This window comes from Zosterops lateralis (genome assembly GCF_965231275.1).
Source record: "Zosterops lateralis genome assembly, chromosome: Z".
In the NCBI taxonomy this organism is placed as follows: domain Eukaryota; kingdom Metazoa; phylum Chordata; class Aves; order Passeriformes; family Zosteropidae; genus Zosterops; species Zosterops lateralis.
This window is the reverse complement of record NC_139800.1, coordinates 11,020,084-11,040,860: the sequence shown is the minus strand read 5'-3', so window position 1 is coordinate 11,040,860 and position 20,777 is coordinate 11,020,084. Positions and strand designations below refer to the sequence as shown.

General features: G+C 41.5%; 2 protein-coding genes across 5 annotated transcripts in view; both read right to left on the bottom strand.

Annotated features, from left to right (window-relative positions):
* ELOVL7 (ELOVL fatty acid elongase 7) overlaps nucleotides 1-10,332 on the bottom strand; it is a 32,734-nt gene extending 22,402 nt beyond the window's left edge. The window contains exon 1 of one of the 4 annotated variants that reach the window (XM_083883649.1): nucleotides 10,275-10,332. The gene's annotated coding sequence lies outside the window, so the exon portion shown is untranslated. Of the gene's footprint in view, nucleotides 1-10,154 lie in introns of all 4 variants that reach the window. The other 3 variants (XM_083883648.1, XM_083883647.1, XM_083883650.1) reach the window with 3 other exon arrangements.
* A 3,523-nt stretch (nucleotides 10,333-13,855) lies between these two features.
* ERCC8 (ERCC excision repair 8, CSA ubiquitin ligase complex subunit) overlaps nucleotides 13,856-20,777 on the bottom strand; it is a gene marked incomplete at its 5' end in the record, with an annotated part of 44,698 nt that continues 37,776 nt past the window's right edge. The window contains one exon of the transcript XR_014592499.1: nucleotides 13,856-13,880. The remainder of the gene's footprint in view (nucleotides 13,881-20,777) is intronic.

Here is a 20,777-nt window from a genome sequence, read left to right as displayed (position 1 = left end):
ACCATAATTTTCACCTGCAGCAGACAGGTAGATGGGGCTGTCTTTGTACCACAAAAATACAGAAAAGGAGTTTTATAGGAAGAGGAGATGGAAAAAATGTAAATAATTACCTTAAGAACACAATATTCACTTTAAGAAAGAAGAGTTAAGCAACTAAAGTGAAAAGTATTCGTAATTATTAAACGTAGAGGTGTTTTTCCACAGTTACATCTTGTATATAGCATACACTCAGCTTTTGTCACTGTAGTTGCCATGGCAAAACAACATTGCAAAATCAATGCCATTTTATGGAATTTTTATTGCACCAGCTCTAACCTTGTTGGGTTCAGAATATTAGTAAGTAACACTGATAACACCCGTGCAGAGTTGCAACATACTATTTTGTTCATCCTCTAACACAGCAATTTACAATAGTTGAACTGCTCCCACACCACTCTCCCATGCTGACATGAGCTAATTTGCTTTACCATTGTTTCCCACTGCCTTGCACTTGCTCAACCTACCCACCCTCTGGGTCCTGGGCCGATATCCTAGGCAGCAAAATAATGCATTCCTTCTGATCCTATTTTGCTTGCATTGCAGTAGGCAGGCATAAATTTTAAAGGCAGCTGACCTAGAACTGACACCCTCCCTTCCCTCCCCCTCTTTTTAAGCTACCATGCAGCACAGTGGACATGCTGCTGAGCTGTGTAAACATCAGCAAGTGCACCCTCCCTGGGAAGCTCTTCCAAGAGAGCAGGAACCAGCTGTGCTGGCACCTTTGGCAGTGACCCACAGGGTGAAATGTGAACTTTGGGTAGTGTGACACGGGCAGCAGCAGCACAATGACAGGTGATAGCAGAACTTTAGGGTGACAAAAGCCACTTTAGAGGAAATGTGCTAAGTGCTTTTTAAACTAAAGCCTCAGAACACTCCTACCCAAGAAAGCACGCTGACAGTATCACTAAAAAAACTGCTGCTCCCAAGTCCAGTCTTGGCACATGTACTTTTTGGAGCACTCCAGGAAGCAACTACACTGCCACATCCTAAATCTTTCCAGTCCAGAGCTGGTAATTTATACAGCTGCAGCTGGAAGTTTCAAATCACTGAGGGATATGCAGGGAGGTATACAGAACTTAGGTTGTTGTTGTTTAGATTAACATTCCTCGGCATGATGAAAGGTTTGGTTAATCACTATGAAACACACTTATGAGTATTAGCATCAGGCAACCCAGGAAGACACGTTATACCATTGTTTGGAGACTCAGGCCTCTCAGTCAGAACAACTAAATAGAGCAGCAAAGTCAACTTCTCCTGCCACTCCATTTTTTATTTCTGCATCCCAAAGAAAATCTCCACTTACAAAAAACAAAAAACAAGAACAAAAAACCAAAAAAGTAATTACCTCACAGTTACACCTGACCAAAGTTACTATGGAAGGGAAAAAGTGAAATACAGTTTCTGAAATGGAAAAGCCAGATGTTTCTATCATACTCCATACTCAATGGAGGAATCAAAGGGGTGGGGCATGGAAATGGACAGCAAAGAGGCGTTTGAAGTTTAGGGATAACTGGAAGAAATGACTCCACAGGCTCATCCTGAAGTCAAAGCCACTTCCATGGTGCTTATATGTTGAAATTAGAGAGGAATGCATGGAAATTAGTACATTATAAACCCCCATTTAATTCTGTTCAAAACTTGAGTAAGCTTTTGGGTACCACCCAAGCCATCTTGCATGTTGCTTACACTACTTGCCTGATTACTTTCCCCAGTACCTTTTCCTTTTGAGGTGACTCACCCGTTGGAGGCAGATCCAGTTTGACAGCTTGGGCACATGGGGTGAACACAAGAATGGGAGCACCTTTGCTTTCATACAGTGCTGGCAACAGTTCCAAAAATACTCTTTTCCACTTGCTATGCAGATACCCTTCCAAGGACTATGAAAGTGCTGGAATTTCAAATGGTTCTTGCAACAGACTTGGAGATCAGAACTCAACAAACCGTATGGAATAGGAATACTGATGGTTGCCTATAAACATTAGAGTGAGGAAACATCCAGACACAGTGACCCAGAGCAGTCAAAGACCTATGGAGACTAAAGAAAAAGGTTGCGTGGGCAATACAATGTTGCATGGACAGTATTCAGAAGACAGCCTAACCTCAACAGCTTGCATGAAAGCAAAACTACCCATCGCCTAAAAATATTAACTGGCTTGATCAGCAAAAGTATCCAACAAGATTTTTTAAACCAGATCTTGTTATAAAAATCCAGCTTTAAAAATATATCAATTTTTCATTCAAATTCCAAGAAATCAATATGCAGGGAGTTTGCACAACAAAATGCAAACTAGAGGTTGGTATTATGGGCAAAGATACATTAATGACAATACACAGCCATGAAGGCATACTTCTGCTCCAGATCTAGTTATCTAGACCTCAGTTCCTTTGCTAATAAGGATTTCTAAAAGTGTTCATTATTTTGCACTGGAAGCTCAAGAACAGCACAAAAAGCAGCACTATGCAGTCCATCCGTTTATAACAGCAGAACTTTTTAAAATCAGCCTAGAACACCAACAGTAATTTCACAGAGAAGCAGAATCAAACAACACATCCATGCACAACTTCAATCACAGGTATGTCGTAAGGATTTTTCATCTTCTACCAATATTTTCCACTACTACAGCAGAATGTACTTTTTACCATCTTTCCAAGCATTTGGAGACCCCCAGGACCACAAGGCATATCTGCAGTTTAAAATACAATTCATCCAGACAGCATATAGGGATGAACCAGCTATGCCTGGCCAAGGCGACTGCACTTTTTTTTTCTCTCGTTTCAATCTTGAAAGATTGCCAAATACAAATAGCTTAAAAAAAATAAAAAAAAAAGGAGAGAGAGAGAGAGATCCTATCAACAAAGTGCATTAGGCAATGGATATGCAACATCAGAATAACACAGGAGACATTAATACTTCCAACAAAGAAGCTTGGCAAGCAACAGAGTACTCAGCCTAATACTAATGTTCCTTTAAAACACCAGTATACTAGAAACAGACAAGTGTCTAACAGTCTACTCAGCATGCCACAGCAGTAAAACAGAAGAAAACTGGACTGTCTCCAATACAAAAGAAAATTAGACTTATGTATAGCTGGGCATTTATGTTACCAAAAAAAGCCTTAGCATTTTTGACATACAGGCCTCAATGCCTTCCAGAAGAGGTCAGTCAGTGGGTTTGGTTCACTCTCTGTATGGAGTTCTCAGTCCCCAGAGAAAAAGGGGGACTTCTACCAGTTAACACAGCAAAGCTGTAAGCAAAACCAAAGTGTTGTGTGCTGAAATACAAAGTGTTTCAATATTCCAGTTAATAGACAAAACTAGCAGGCCGTACCCCCCTTTCTGAACCTAAAGCAACACCATAGCCCTCATCATGAAAGCAAACATGGTTTGCTTCTACTCTTTTTCTGCCTCACTTCAGTATGACTCTATTGCTCATATTTAAACCAAAGAATTTGGTTTTCACACACATTCTTTGTCTTATATATATTTTATTCAGGTGCAGGTTCATCCAGCTGACCATATCCAAAAAGCTTGATGCGATCCCACTGACTGGAAAGGAAGACTGGATCTCTTCCCACTGCAGTCTTCTCAAGAGAATGAGCCAAGATCATATAATTTCATGTTCCGTAAAAGTGACTCCCTCATTTATCACAAAACTCTTTCTACATTCAATCAAGTTTTGTTTGATGCTTCAGCACCTTGGATGAAAGCAACTGATGAAATATCACACTTTACAACAACACGCGTAAAGTCTCTCTCTACAGGATAAAAGCAAGAACACCAGATTGCACAACTTCCACACCTCCAGAGGCAATTTTCCATTCCCTACTTTTAAATGTAGTTCAAATGGGGTATATGAGATGTTTAGTTTTAAAATAAAGTAGCAACCTCATTTCAAAACTGGGAAAAATTCCAGAGTCAGCACGGCCCAGGTCCATGTTCAGGAACATTTTCTCCACAACTTTCCGATAAGCTCCCCTAACTGATCAAGTGGATCATTTCAGTTTATGAAAAGTAGTTTCAGGATAACCTGAAATTCAGATAGAGAATACTTCACTCCATAAGGTTTCAAGCAGTCATTAAAGGACTAGTAGAAAAGTATTCTAATGGCAGCTGTATTTTACATTCCCTCCTCTCTTTCTAAAATCTGCCATGATCCTTGTTAGAAGTTAAACTGAATGAACTTTCTGAACATCAGAGCTATGGCATGAGGCTATTTACAGCCCTGTCTTATAGTTTTTTCCTTTTTCATGTAAAAACAAACTTAAGCAAACTCCTTAACAGCCATTACAGAACAACAGGTGCTACAGAAACAACGTTGTCACCACAGTAGAAATAATGTGAGTGATTGTACAGCAAGGCTTCTGAGAAATGCACTTTACAAGTAGTTTTATGAAAGATTTAATTTCAAAGTTGACAGTGAATATTTGAGCTTATTTCATTATCCTCCTGGTCTTGGTCAACTGTGTATTCTACAATTCTCATTCGCAAGAGACAAAGGGGGACAGGGCACTTCCAAAGTAATAGTAATAATAGTAATAATAATTTCATTAAGTTGTCAACCCATTCTGTACAGTTAAAGACTAAAAAGTGATTTTTTTTTCTTCAGCACTGAACAAACAAGCTAGAATTCTCACTACAAAATGAAAAAGAATGTACTTAATCTAGATTTTTCCAACTACATCTGAGCAAGCACAAAAGGGATTGTTGTGGATGGTAAGAATGCAAATACTGTAAAACACACTATTCTCTTGCAATATACCTGAATCCAAGTAATTTTCACCTGTACAAAAGGAAATGTTGCCAGCTATTACTTCTCTGAACTGACTATGGACATTTCCATGCCCATTCCCATCTATTCACAATGCCACATGGTAAACAAATATTGCAATATTACTTAACAAAATAAATGAGCACATCTGACCAACAACCCTGATAATCCTAAAGTTTCAGCCAGTATCATTTAATGAAAAACAACAGAAAAAATTTTGCACTTCATTTCCTAACAGATCAGGTGAAAACAAAAACAAAACAAAAAACATCTACGTGCCATCTCAAATAACTTTTCTGAAAGAAAGAGCACAGAACCAATGTGAACCATTCCAAGACTCTAAAAGCATACAGAGAACCACTGAATCAGGTTTTTGTGACTTTGCTTTAAGTCATTTCAGGACTGATGATACAATGCAAATGATTTCCAAATCAACAAACTGATCTTTGTGAGTCAGACTTCAGCAAGAGTCGTCCCCTTCTTTTGTTAGAAAACAAAGAATAAAAGGAATAGAGTAAGCTATATTTTTATCTCAGGCATAGCCATAAACCCTGAATGCCATCACTGGAATAGGAGCATTCTCTTGAATTCCAGCCCATGAGTTGTCTGTTGAAACTTAGCAGCTTTTTGCACAGTACATCCTATTTCTTTACACGGGGTTTTGCTGTGCACTAGACAAAGTTATGCTCACATTCACATGCATTCAGTGAGGCATTGGTTTAAAAAAAAAAAAAAAAAGTCTTTGAATAGAGGCTCCAGGCACAGAGCCCAGTGTGCAAGGCCCATATCAATATAAAACATAATCCAAACTACAAAGAATTCATGATACAATTAAACACAGGCAGGCAGCATGTAGGAATTCATAAAGCCTGCTCAAGCAGAGCAAGTCTGGCTGTTTACAGGATAAGTTTGCAATTATAAGAGCACTTTTAATAGTAGCAATGTAATTTTAATCAACCTCTCTCTCCATTACTCATACCTGCTCCTATGTCACCCTTGACTTCTGCTGGAACAACCATTTTTCTGGCTGCATAATAAAACAGATTGGGAAACAGACCCAGTGCAGGAGAGTAAGCCTCGCAGAAAAAGAAAGGGTATTTTTTAACCCAGACTGTCTCCTCAGTGCTTCTTAGTACCAGCTTTCACCAATAAATACTCCAGCACAAAATAAGAGTGACACAAGAAGCACGTGCAAAGAAAAGCATGTGGAATAACAGAAATGTTGGTGAAACTATAACATCAGCCTAAGTAGGTATCACAAGTGGAGTGGAGCTAAGAGCTGACATTTGCTGCTTTTACCCTGGCACAGTTAAAAGGGGCAATCTGAATACCACAGCTCCTAGCAAATAAGATGATTCATAGAGTTTACTGACACCTGTATTTGTCCTCCTTGTGACATCTGTTCCACTCTGCAGGTGGAAGCCAGAGTTTGCTTTGGGCCAGATAGGCTTTACAAGTAGTTTTTAAGAGATTTGTGAGCTACCTTAGGATTTTGAAATTAAATGCTGCTGCAATTCAATTCCTCAGACTCTCATCAAGAACCAAGATAACACTGAAAGACACTTAAATCTGTGGTTATCTAAGCTGTCTATTCATCTCACATTACTCCATTCACAAACCACTTACAGGTGTTTTCTAGTCAACATCTTCAGTGATAAATTGCTGTGTGTAGCCATCATAAGCAGACAGAAAAAAAAAAACAAAATACACACAGAAAACCCCAGACATTGACAGATACATTGAAAGCGTTTTACTTTGTGAATTCAGCAAAAATACAAAAAAACCCAAAAAAACTGACCAAAAGCCCCAAACCAACCAACTATTCAATATTTCCAAGTCAATGGTCAGCATTAAACACTGAAACCAAAGCCAAGTAAAGGTAAGAGACACCTGAGTTATTCTGGTGTCTGTCATCAGTGTAAACTCATGTACCTAACTTATTATATTTTGGATTTCAACTAAATGTCATATACATAGAAAAAGAATTCTTAACTGCTATGTCACTGGCAACTTTGCCAAGCTTTTGGGAAACTGGAAACATGACAACAGGTACTAAAACTACTGTATGACCCTCTAGCTTTAAAGGTACCCTTTAAAAGGAACTGATTAAAAAAAAAGTACAATCAGGTTTACAAAATCAACTACTTAATTCTTTTGTTCTAATAATCTCATACTTTTGAGGAGTAAAAGGTTTCATTCCACCAGCATTTAGGCTGCATTTGCACCTTACAAGCAGCAATGAGCCTCAGTACTGGCTGAGGTCCCTCGGCAAGCACATGGGAGCTGCTCCCTAGCACCCTGTAACAATGCAGAGTAACCACTCAGGCTTCAAGCACAGATCAACTTCCCTTTAAGCACTCAGAAAGGCCTACCAAAACTGCTGTTTGAAGTTAACAATCCATAAACTGCAGTAGAGAAAAACATAACTAAGTCTTCCATTTCTTGACTTTAATACATACTTGGGCAACTGGTAAGAACACTGCCTGTGTGTGCCGCATGCTGTGGCCTCATGAAAGAAAACCAGAAGAGTGAAGAGCTGCAGTGAGGGACAGAGGAATAGTGAGGGGAACAACTATTTCTTCCTTTACAGCTACCCAGGCTTTGAGAGGCAGTGTAAAGTTTCAGATGTCCATTAGCCTGAAGTGAATATGAGTGTTAGGCTACAATATTATCTGTATAGAATATGCTGTACCACTGAAGATGTCAACATCCCATCTATTCACATCTGCCTACATACCCATATTTTACAAGTTGTCCTTGATCCATTTGAAACAAAACAACACAGTTGGTCTAAACCCACGAGTGATAGCTAAACTGTCTTATTTCAGCTGGGGCAGACAAGGGAGCTCACACCAGCCTTCACCAGGAGAATTACAGGGCATAGCCTCTGACTGCCATGCTGAGGCAGTCATCAGGCAGGGAGAAATGCCACATGAAGTCTGCCAAGTTAGATCCAGAACACAATAAACATGATTTCACAAGCAGCTAATGAAGATCCAGAAAGGGATCCTGGCTCCTTTCCACGTCCTTCCCTTGAACATGGCACAGAGGTGATGTCCTCCCACTTCCCTCACCCCACACGTCTCCCATGCCCATCCCATGCACTGCTTGTGCCTCTGCCTCGCTCTGCACCTGCCCACACCTCCAGAAATCTGTGTGTTAGGCAACCAGATATGGCAGGCCAGAGGTAGAGATAAGCATTAAGCCAGACAGACTGGGCAGAAGCAGCTTCAAGAGGGAGAGTAGAAGTTCACAGTAGGGGAAAAAAAATTATTCCCAGTTTATTGCAGCGGAGAGAAACAAAGCCAGGAAGGGCACAGAGAGGCAAGGGGTGCACACTCTGCAAAAGCCATCAATTCATGTCAGGATACAGAAACATCCATGATTATTTTACTGATATGCAACTATTTGATAGGTATTTCATGGTATTTGGTGAGCTTCATAACGAGTTAAATCTTATTTGGCTTGTATTACTTGACTAATGCTGTGGCATCTTTCCCAACACATTCCATGAATATTGCTTCCTGTACCAGAACCTATCTTGCTCTACCAATAAATACTTAATAGAAAGAGCACGTTATATTGTAATACCATAAAGTTGCATTATTCCCCATATTTTCAACAGAGGTGCTGGCTAGGAAGAAGTTCAAAGAATCACAGAATGGCCTGGGTTGGAAAGATCACATAGTTCCAAACTCTTGCCATGGCCAGGGGCACCTTTCACCAGGCCAGGCTGTTCAGAGCTTCATCCAGCCTGGCCTTTCAGGGATGGAGCATCCACAGCTCCTCCAAGCAACCTCTTCCAGTGCCTCACTTTAAGCCTATGTTTCTCTAGGTTTTCAATTCTAGGTCTTTGTACATTTTCTTCATGTAAATGTGAGTACAAGGGCTCCCACTCCTCATGGAAGTGTTTTCAGAGTATGTCCACGCTGCCTAACACCATGATTCTACCTCTACCTGAGGCAGCTCCAAGGCAACCCGAGTGCATCCTGGGCAGCACCCCAAGTGTTGAGCAGCTGCATAAATCAGGCAGCATGCTGTTCCCAGGCTGCTCCCAACAACCAGAAAAACTTGTTGAAACTTCTCCCACATGGCAGTGCTCGGTACAGACCTACATATGGGTCTGGGAAGAACTGAATTACAATGAAGTAAGGAAGAGAGTATCCATAAATGACTGTAAATTTTCTGGTTTGCCTGAACAGCTTTAATTAACATACCTTGATTTCCTATGCAAGCAAAAAAAAAAAAAAAAACCACACACCCCAAACCGAATTATCAGTATGAGCTAGTTTGCAGGCTCACTATGACTTTTCAAGCATCACACTATTCTGTCTTGGTGACAGCAAAACCCAAGACCCAACCAAAGTTTCGATTCAAAATGTATTTACAAATTAAGTATCCACGAACTTACAGTTCTGTATCAATGTACGTGACATCTAGAGTTGCAAAGGACAAGCCTAAGAGGCTGCTCCAATGTAGCCAAATCAATCCCCCGCGCCTAGTCCCCGAACTGGCACTGACCTGCTCCCTTGGCTTTTGGCCTCACTGCTAATGTGGCCAGTCCTTAAGGACAGACCCGCCCTGCATGGCAGCAAAAGTGACCCATCTCTAAAGACGAGGAAAGCTGCAAGCCAGACAGCCACTCTTCCAGCTTGCCAGACAACCCCTGCCTAGACATCACCCCTCCAGCCCGATATTTTAATACCACCATCTTAAGCACACGGGCCACACCTCTTCTCTGACTATTTCCAACCTTCGCCCTTGAAGAGAAAGAAACCTCAGTTTCCTGATGGCTGGGACCACTCTTTGGGGAAAAAAAGGTGTGGGAAGAAAAAAAGCATTTTTTAACAATAAGGTCCCTGATGCACTGGGGCCAGGCACATGCCACGATGTAACTTGCTCTTCGTGACAGGAAGGTGAGCTCTGCTCATGGGAGGCATAGCCAGAGGCCCTTGAGAAACAGGCACCCACCGTGAGGTGTGGGACACAGCCAGAGGGTTTGGAGGAACGAGTACTGCTGAGGGCCAGACACAGTCAAAGGGTTTAGGGGCACAGACACGGCACGGTGAAGAGCAGAGAGAAAGCTGGGATGCCAGCACTGCGGGGTGAAGTACATTCCGTGGGGCTGGAGAAGGAAGCACCACAGGGTGAATGAGAATGTGGAGGTACGGCACAGGAGGGGCAGATAGGGAGAGGGAATAGGGATGCAGGTGCAGCCAGAGAACGAAGGTGGGGAGGAGAAAAAGCTCAGCGCGGCGCAGGCAGGGGTTTGCGGAAGAGAGAAGGGGTACGCGGGAGCAACAGGGAGTTTGAAAGGAAGGTGGGGAAGAAGCAGCCCGACACCCACCCCGACCCGCGCAGCCCCGCACGCCGGACAGACCCTGCGAGAGAACGCCAAAGTCTCCTCTTCCCAAGATCCCGGCGCTGCCCCGCACTCCGGTTTCCCGCTCCCGCCGGATCCACTCACGTGGCAGCAGCGCGCCCCACCTGTCCCCGCTCCGCCGGGCGGCAACTGCGCCGCGGCACCGCGCGGCCCGCGGGAGGGCGCGGAGGGGACGGCCCGCCCCGCCCCGGACCGCCCCCGGACCGGCCCCGGAGCACACCCCGCACCGCCCCCCGCACCGCCCCGCTCCGCTCCGGACCGTCCCCGGCAGCGCCTCGCTCCGCCCGGGACCGCCCCAAACCTCCCCCGCACTGCCCTCCGCACCGCTCCCCACTGCCCCACTCCGCCCTAAACTGCCCCACACCGCCCCACACTGCCCCACACCTCCCCAAACTGTCCCACACCTCCTCAGACTGTTCTACACCGCCCCACACTGCCCCACACCTCCCCAAACTGTCCCACACCGCTCCGCACTGCCCCGCACCTCCCCAGACTGCCCCCGCACTGCCCTCCGCACCCCCCCGCTCCGCCCCCCGCAGCTCCCCCAGGTCTCTCTCGAGCGGGGGTCAGGGCTAAGGGTTAGCAACCTTCGCAAGGGAGTCCAGAGGAGCCCGCAAGGGCGATCCAAGGGTTAGAACACCTCCTCTGTGAGCAAAAGCAGAGGGAGTTGGGGCTGTTCAGCCTGAAGAGAAGTCTTCAGGGAGGTCTTATATACCTTTTAGTGTCTCAACGGGGCTGTAGGAAAGATGGGGAGGGACTTTTAAAAAGGGCATGTGACATGACAAGGGAGAATGGCTTTAAACTGAAAGAAGGTAGGTTTAGTTTGGATATTAGGAATAAGTTCTCCATTGTGAGGGTGACGAGGCACTGGCACAGGTTGCGCAGAGAAGTTGTGGATGTTGCATCCCTGGCAGTGTTCAAGGCCAGGCTGGAGAGGGCTTCTGAACAACCTGGTCTGGTGGAAGGTGTCCTTGCCCATGGCAAGGTGGTTGGAAATAGGTGGTCTTCAAGGTCCCTTCCAAGCCAAACTGACGATCCTAAGACCACTGGTTTTCTTACTGTTGTGAACCCACTGCTGCGCTGTTGAGGGGTTCTCCAGATGCCGCTAGATCTCAATCTCACCAGCACGATTTGTCAGCGTGGAGGAGGGAAAACTGCAATGTGGCTTCTTGGTGCTGCTTTGGGAGCCCTGGTAACTAAGTGTCACCCAAAGCAACATAAGGAAAATGTAAAAATTCCTTTTTTTAAAACAAAACATAACTGGTCAGCTTTGGCTCACTGCTTTAGGGAACACTCCCATCCCAAAAAAATTGCAATATTCCTCTCCTAGAGGATGTTCAGGATGACAGTAACTGTCCCCAGTGACTCCCATCTAGAGAAGTATGGGGCAAAAAGAAAGGTAACCAGGAATTTCTAGTGTGTAAACAGGTGCTCCATTTTAGTTGGTCTATCACTTTAGTCCACAAAAAGCTAGAAATTACCACTCTTTGAGATGGTTAGCATAGAGATGATTGCTTGAGTCAAAAGGAATAGGGAGAAGATATGAAGGTAAATTGAACAAAAGAGGTACATGCATTTGGTGATGTACAGAAATGCACAAGAAGAAGGGTCTGTGAGGTAATGCTGTGAAATGAATACACGGTCAATGTCAATGCAGAGATGCATAAGGAACCTCAGAGTTGGAGGAGAGCAAGAAGCTCAAAGATCAAAACTGAAGTGTGTGATAACAAGAGGCAGAACAAACATAGAAAGCTTGTTAAAAGTGTGGAAAAATTATGAGAGGCTGACAAACAGATGGTGGGCTGTGGACAACATAGCTCGTAACAGAGATCCCACAGAAGCTCCATAACATTGAGTGATTGATTAGGGTGGGGATAAGGAGGAGGATCTTGTTCTTTAGGATTTGCTTCATGCTTCTCTTGGAATTGTTAGGATTATGACAGATGATGAAATCCCTGCGCTTTTGAAAGAGCATCTTAATAAGATCATTGGGTTTGGCCAAAAGGGATATGTCAAAATATGATAAACCATTGAGCAATACTGTATGTCTCAGCTAGGATGGGAAAATCACATAACAAAATTAAATCATCCGCTTTTCCCTTCAGCATTCAGAAGTCAGGACCTTTTTTTTATTTCTTGGTTCAAACCCATTTTTTTTGCCTAAAGTATTGGGCAAGAAAAAACACAAACAAACCTTAGAAACCATCACATCAGACAGAGTCCTTGGGAGCTTCAAGAGTAGTAAATCTTGACTTTGTCCAGAGGGATGTGGCTTAGCCAGTAACTATATATTCCTCCTGTGTTGCAAAATCAGTTTTGCCATGCCTGATAGGGCTGCCTTGGCTAAGACAAAATGTGACATTGGAGTGCATAGCAATAAGAAGTAGGTTACCTGTAGATTTCAAAAATACACAGATGTTGTTATTCATGCAAAAAAGAAAAGCAAGCCTAAAAACAATAACCAGATGCAAGCTAACAGCTCTAACACATTTGATGCCAACAGTGTTAGCATCAACAACTTTTCTTTCTTTGGAGCCCATAAAGAGGGTAAGAGTCCTTGCTTTTCATGCACTTCAGGAGCCAAGGTAATTTGAACCATCAAGCAAGTCTCTGAGGGTTGGGAGAGGGCAAAAATAATGGTTGACCTGTTCAGGGCAGGTAAATCATTAACATGCATCAGGAAAAAGGCAGCATAAAGGAGACAGCTGTGCCCTACACACACAAAGAAAACCGAGACACACAGCAAGTCAGAGACATTTACATTGTAAAAGAGGGAACTAGCAGCAGACAGGTTTTCTCAGTTCTTAGCATGTGAGAGCTGCACATGATATTTACTGTAAATTTAAGTAATCTTTTAAGTTACCTACATGCCCCATCAAAGTACAGGACAAGAGATAAACATAGACTCTAGAGACAGCCCAATGGACTTTACAAGATGCTAAAGACATAACTACTGGTGTATGATGAATGAAGAACTGTGCTTGCCATGAATAGTGATAGCCAGTGCTTTACCTTATTTTTTCATCTTACTAGAATCCAAGTAGCTCATACGCTTTAAGAGTCTTTTAGAGATAATTGCTCTCTAGGACTGTATTTGAAGCCTTGAATAGCTGATCAGCAAGAGAACCACAGGAACCACTCCCCAGTCAAGCAACAGTGTTAGGTGCTTTTGTTGACACAGTACAAGGTAGTTGCAAGAACATTGCAAGGTCGTTGCAAGAACACCAACAGATATCTGCACACCAATCTTGAAGAGATGCAAGGGTAACCCAAATTTTGCTTGCAAGCTTTGCTTTTCTGGAGAACACCTGGTTTGCCTGTGCACTTGTACTGGTGTTCTGAGTCACAACTGCCAAACCTGTCCGAGGCAGGTTCTTCTGCAGGTGGCCACACTCCCACAGCCATCACAGCTCTGTGTTGGGCAGCTGGATTGGCAAAAAAGGGCCCTCCATGCCCCTTCTCATTTTCCAGTTGAAGCTACTTTCAGACTTTTCTTACCGCTTGTTGTAGAAAAAATATTGCTTCTTCTCCTAATCCTCTTAGCCAGCACAGTGCATTTCATTTGGCTGAGGCTTTCTGATAGTTTTTCTGCCTAGGTCTCTTCCACAGCACCATGGATGGCGGTGACTTTCCAGAAGCAGTTTCCACACCACAAAGGAATTCTTCCTCAGACATGTATCATCAATTTTGCTGTGGGACAAGGTGAGAAGATGACTCAGTCCTGCTCATATCTCTCTGGATGAGCTGAGTTTTGCAGGGAGGTTTCCCTGTCTGTCTGGGGACATTCACTGCAGGTGACTGTACAGAAGTGAGTAGTCACTGCTGGGTTTGCATGGCTCCTTGGCACCACAAACACATCACAGTGTACTCCACTATTGTCAAGTCAGCCTGTTTCAACAGCTACATGTTGACCTGCATGTTAGGTTCCTGTTGTGACATTTGAACAACAGTGAATTTTATGAACTCTTGCAAAGATGACGAAGCTATTCAGAGAGAGAAATTTCCATGTAAACCAAACTATCCCAATTAACAGTATTAAAACAATTATGTCCATAGAAAATTGTTTTGCATCTGAGATTGATACTAGGCAGGAGTCAAGGAAGAAGGTGCCCCAAAAGTAGGGTGAAAAATGACTATTACAAAAGTATAAGAAATAATCTTAATGTACGAAAAAGGTCATTAAAGGGGATGTTTAATATAAGCAGCATCATGTGGTGTCATACATATATAATATACTTATGAAATATATATTTTCTACTCTGTATGTATATATTTTAAACTATCTGCATAATGTATATAGTACAACACATATAATATACTGTATATACAAGTAAACTTAGAATGCATACATACACACATTATATAATGCACTATAGTTTATACACACTGGGCTTCTCAAATGAAAATTGGTAGTGACTCACCTCCTCAGACATATTGCTTGAATGCAGGCTGATTGCAACTCAATCTATATCAGGAAGGAAAATTAAATCACCCTCAAAAAGTGCATTGCAGTCAGCCAAAGAAGACTGACTGAACATAATGAGAAAACCAAAGCACACCTGGCCAGCCTGTTCCCAAAAATCATAATCTTGAATCAGCAGATTTTTCATTTTTGTCTGCCCCATGTCTGAAAACTGTATATGGAAAAAAGGGCCGGACAGTGGCTGCTCTGGAGCCTACATCTTACAGCTTTTCACAGCTGAGAATTCTAATTCAGATGCTATTTACCATTTTAAATCCTTCATATGTCAAATTTTACCTGTATGTGTTACGAACTGTGATGGGAGCAAAAGTTGTGTCCTGTAGGAACTCATGCAGACAAAGCTAAAGGAAGTAGTAATCTTTTTAAGGTGCTGGAGGGCACTGGGACCTGTTTACTGTTCCTGGGCCAGGACAGCATGCTGTAATCACAGCCTTAACCATGAACTGGGTGCATAAGGATATCTGGAAACATAAGTTCCTTTTAGAGACTAGGAACTCCATGACTCCAAAAGGATTTTAACATCATTAAAAGAAAAAACAAACTCCAAAGCCAAAGGTCAACAAAGATGTGAATGCTAACTGCAGAATACCCGCACTGTGCTGGTTAGGCTACAGTTAGCCAAGCTGACAGGTGCATGCTGTGGTGCAATCCACCAGAAGGGCTTAGAGCTGTAGCAATATCAATAACAATAAGGTTCATGTTACACCATCTCCGAATCAGAATAATCAATAAGGATTTTACCTGATTTAAAGTTTGGTTTGGACTTTTAGAAACAAGTGAGTTGATGAGGCAAGCAAAGATAAAGCAGTATAGCCCATGGTAACTTTATGGTGCTAATGAAGATGTAACTAATGGGGATGTCTGTGTCATCCCCAAATGCCGTTTGCTGCACAATATCTGCAAGGGTAAGAAAAAGTAAGATTTTTGGTATTGGCTTGAGTAGCTGCTGGTTTGCGCTTTGAACATGAGACAGCATGTGGTCACACAGAGATGTATAAACAGCTCTCTCTCTCGTATCATTTTCCTATTTCTCCATTAGTGAATCATCACATTCTAGGAGTTCATGGGCTGCCATGTTCCTTGAACTGGAGGGAAAGGGATTCTGTCAAAGAGTTCTCTCTCTGCTATGTTCAGTGTCTACGCAAAACCTTCAACTAATTTTGCCAGATCGCAGACATTTTGCTGTGAGAATGCATCACAATGATGGTATACCTGGGTGAAGGAATGAGAACTGACCTTCAAATCAAAGCCCTTGAATTATTTTGTTTGTTTCATGATCAGACCAACAAGGCTCAGGACATAACTTGTAAGACAACTGAGTGTCACAGTGAGAAACAGAAATCTAAAAAACTTCTGAGGAAGCCATTCAAAGTTCACCTCTCCCTATTCAAAAGCCAACCATCTACTTTTTTCTTCTGTCCCTTCTCGTATTTCTTATGCCAGTGTCCACAAGGACTCCCATGAAAGCCACTAAACTGCCTAACCTTGGTAACAGTGAAGCAGTTTCTCTTCCCTCTCTCTACCATTTTCTGAGATATGAAGAAAAATGAATGACCAGAAAAGGGAGCTTTATGATTAATTGTAACAAATCCACAGTCCATTCTGCCTTGACAGATATTGCATTACTCAAGGAATGCAAAAGTACAGTAAAATCATACCGAGAAGTTACTTTTTGAAATTGATTCTTGATCACATTACATGCACCTAACAATACATTGTGGAAACCTAATCCTTTAATGGATTTTTATTTATTTATTTATTTTTATAAAAACATTCTGCAGATGGGATTGGGAAAAAAAAAGCAGGAAAATAAAAGTAAAGAAATGGATAATCAAGGGAAAGATTCAACACATTTCTGGGAAGACATTACAGTTATGCCTGGTTGGAGTCCTATCTGATTTTAGACAAATAAGGTTGTATTTGTACCCATTCTCCCCAAGACAATTGTCACCTGTACTTGGTAAACAGGCCAGAGACTAGGAAGTTACTTTGAAACTGAAGATGTAGTTACTAATGCTCAAAGAAAGGTAAACCATGGGAAAATAGTTGTGAGACAGACATGCTGTTCAAGACACTCAGAAAAGGAGCCATAGGCAAGATATGTTTCAAATGGATTAAAATAAGTACTGCCTCTTCCTAAATTATGGTTCCAATAAATTTAGAAATTACCAGTTTATTAAATGTAAGAACTTGCTAATTAAGATTAAGTTTTGGAGAAAATGCTAAGAAGAATGAATTTTTAATTGTGTGGCATGTAGTTTGTACTGTCTTGTCCTAGCTGGTTCCACACACAAACAGGTTGGTATTGAAACTGAGCTTCTTCATTGGCAATATGCCTGTGAGACAATTCCTGAAAAAGACATTGCATAAGCTAATTACTAATCAATCAAATAGAAATTTCTGTTATATTTCATAGCTAATGACACTTCTGTGGTCTCCCATATGTGTAAGACTACCACAGATCAGGCATTTTAAATTAGGCTTTTGAAATTAAGCAGAAAGAATAAACAACAAAATAAAACCAACAAGCAAGCCCCAACCAAAACAAAACAAAACATGTGCCCAAACAAACAAGAACATAATTCTTTACTCATGTATTTGTTTTTCTAGCAGTGTTGCAAAAGGCATAATGGATATCTTTTCTTATGATGTAGAAATATGGACAGCCAATGGCTTTACTTTATGAAAGGATGTACTGTGCAAGCCTGCAGTTACATCCACAACCTATTAGCATCATAAACACTCAAAAAGTCACAAAAACTCACCATCTTCCAGTGCATATTAAAATGGCAGGTGTGCTGCACAGTAGCAGTGGCAGTCATGAAGAAAGTGCTGGAGGAGTCATAGATCTGTTTTAATTTGGAGAGTGAGAGAACACTATATGCCACCCTCAGTGGGAAGGGCATTCATGTTTCCCTTTGGAGTGAGGAAGACACTGATCAGAACAGTTGGATAAACTGCATGGTAAGACCTCATAAAGACTAACCTGAAGCATCTTAGAGAGATTTTTTGGTAGGACAAGTTACAGTCTTTAGTCCCTTCAAATCATGAGCTGAAGCTATGCAGGAAAAACAGCATACACAGAAAATGTGTACAACAAAACTCTGTAAGGAGGATATGACAAATATTTCACCTCATAGTGTTGTTACCCAAACAAAAACTCTTCTACGGTCAGTTCTGCCCATGGTCTTATCCTTCCTCTCCAACAAGCAACAAGCTCATGCCATGGAAATAGGCATTAAGAATGTAGTCCTTTCTTGCATCTTCTCTCTTTGGTGCCTTTTGAACATTCTCTGAAGTGTAGCAGAGAGTTTTAAGACCTCAACAAAACAAAGGGAAAATAAAACCACATGCTCAAACAGCTAAGATATACTCAACATTCACTTACTAGATAAAGATACATAGATACATAGATAAAACTATCTCTAGCCTTCTCCAAACAGAAGATTTTGATCCTGTCTACACAGTTCTGACCAGCTTACACAACCATGCATACACCTCACTATCTTTTCCTCCATGGGGTAGAAGGCAGTGTTACAGAAACTTTTATTCCTGGATATCTTCTTGTATCCCTCATCTCTTTAACCTTTACAATGAAATCCGACATTTTCACAGGAAACAACTTACCCACCACAATGCACCCTGCAAATCATCACATGCCTTTCTATTGTGATTAAAGTTCTCCTTCTAAAGGATATGCATTTACATATGCATGTCATAAGAGTTCACATAAACATACCTGAACTGCTTTTATTCTTCCCAACTCAAGTGTCTGTAACCACAGCAACAATAAACCCAGAGAAAGAACTAAAGCCTTCCTCAAGGACTGAGTAAACCCTCTTCAGACTGCCTAGCCTGACAAAGCTGAGCTGTACTTAATAAGCACCATGTCAGGAGGAAAGGGGTGACAGGAGAGGAGCTGACCCCACGAGGTTATCAAACAGTTGCCCAGGCTGTTATTTGTCTGTGCATTAATCCACTTTGGGGATTTTGCTGGCCTGACTTTATTATCGACTCAAGCAAAAACCCTGCATATTCCTTTGCAGGCCAATACAGATTCATTTACATTGCCATTATTATCCTTGATCTTCCAGACAGCCATGAGAATATCTTTTAAGCAGACACTACTAGCAGGCAGCACTACTGCTGATAGAGATGTGACATGCTTGCAGAGATGGGCTAAGTAGTCTGATTTTTTTACAAAGTCCTTGAAATTCCTTTATTCCATTCCACTCACCATAAATGGAACATTTCAGAACAATGAATTTTATAGATAAACATGCCACTTAATCTGTTTAAATGAGGGATGCAGAATTATCAAAAAGTGAGGTTCCAGGCTTAAATATATGAATAGTTACATGACTGGAAAAAAGGCGTTCTGCCTTGGAGTATCTGGAGCCTAAATCCAGTATTGAAGAAAGAAAACCCAGCAAACAAATTAGTGAAACATATAGTCTCAGAAACCAAATGGTTTCTTGAAAAAACAAAACAAAACAAAAACCATTATCTTTCTATTCTAGCTGAGTAATTAGACTTGTCAGCAAGAGATATAAAATGCATCACAGCATATTTTTGTTACAGGATATATCCCAGACCTATATTGATGCTAAGAACCATTTTCCAGGCAGACTTCTGTCATATTTCACAGCTGTATCTGGGGACATGTTAAGCACCTGCACAAGGCACCATTATGTCTTTCAGTATGCTTCATAGTTGTGCTGTATTTATTTCTCTCCTCCTACTCCTTCTTTACTGTTGTTAAATAGATCTAGAGTAAAATGTGAAAGTGGGAATTTCACTTCATATCAAATGGCAGAGAATTATTTCACTTTTAGATGTAGGTGGGAGCTGAGAAAAAAAAAATCATGGAATGGTTTGGGTTGGAAGAGACCATAAAGATCATTTAACTCCAACCCCCCTGCCATATGCCCTGCCTCAACCTTCCACTAGACCAGTTTCTCAGAGCCCCATCCAACATATCCTTGACACTACCAGGGATGGGGCCACAACTTCTCTGGGCAATCTGTTCCAGTGCCTCAGCACCCTCACAGAAAAGAATTTCTTCTGGAGAAGTCCTTTAAAGGATGTTTGTTATCATACCTCAACCCATTTTGACACACTTTTACACTCATTCTAGAGTAGCCACAGGCAAAGCAATGAGCTATAAGAATACTTCAAACAGCGGTTGGCTGAGATTAACACAACTGTTTTCAATTGAATCTTATTTTAAAATCTCAATATTTCCAAAACACAAGCTGCATTTCTTTGATTGTTACCTCTGCATCAGTCTATGGACTACTATGGAATAATATATAGTCTGATGCTTTTCATATGGAGACATTTTGGGGGCAAGATCTTCAGAGAAGTTTGCAAGTCCTGCATTTATAGACCAGTTCTGCACCTGAGGTACTGTTTTCTCTGTGCATGTGACACCCACAAACTCAAAACCTACGATTTTTAGACAGAGTATAGGTAAAATTCTATAAGTTAAAAATTTCTCTTAAACTGGATAGCAGAAAACCAATAACTGATGCTACTTGTCATTTCTGTGCTTCTGACATGGCTTCCCAAGTATTTCTAAAGAATATTCTGAAGCTTCCTCTTTAATCTTTTCCCTTCTCTGTTGTTTTATAGAGAGACTTACTGCAGCTGAGGTATTATATCTATTTTATTTGTTGTGCTCACCTTTTCTATTGAGAGATGCAGTAAGAGAACAAAAAGGAAATTCTAAACTTAGATCAAGATTTTCAGAGACATTTCACATTCTTAAATGCAGCTGAAATGCTTCTTGGTAGATACAATGTAATTGTAACCAAAAGGAAAGTACTATTACTTACTGTTGCTTTCTAGTCACTCTTTCCACTTTGGAGGCAGCTTGTGTCTTTGTCAGATACTGAAGATGAGAAGTTACCTCCAAGCACTTTTGTTTTTTTTTCTGATGGCAATACTTTCATATATGAAGCCATACAGGAATTAATGCTTTTGTTAGGACATGCCCCCTAAACCTCTGGTCTAAGATTCTGCAAATACTGAATTCTGCAGAATACTGAAGAAAGTTATGCTACATATATATAGAAGTTAATGTAACAACAACCACAACAACA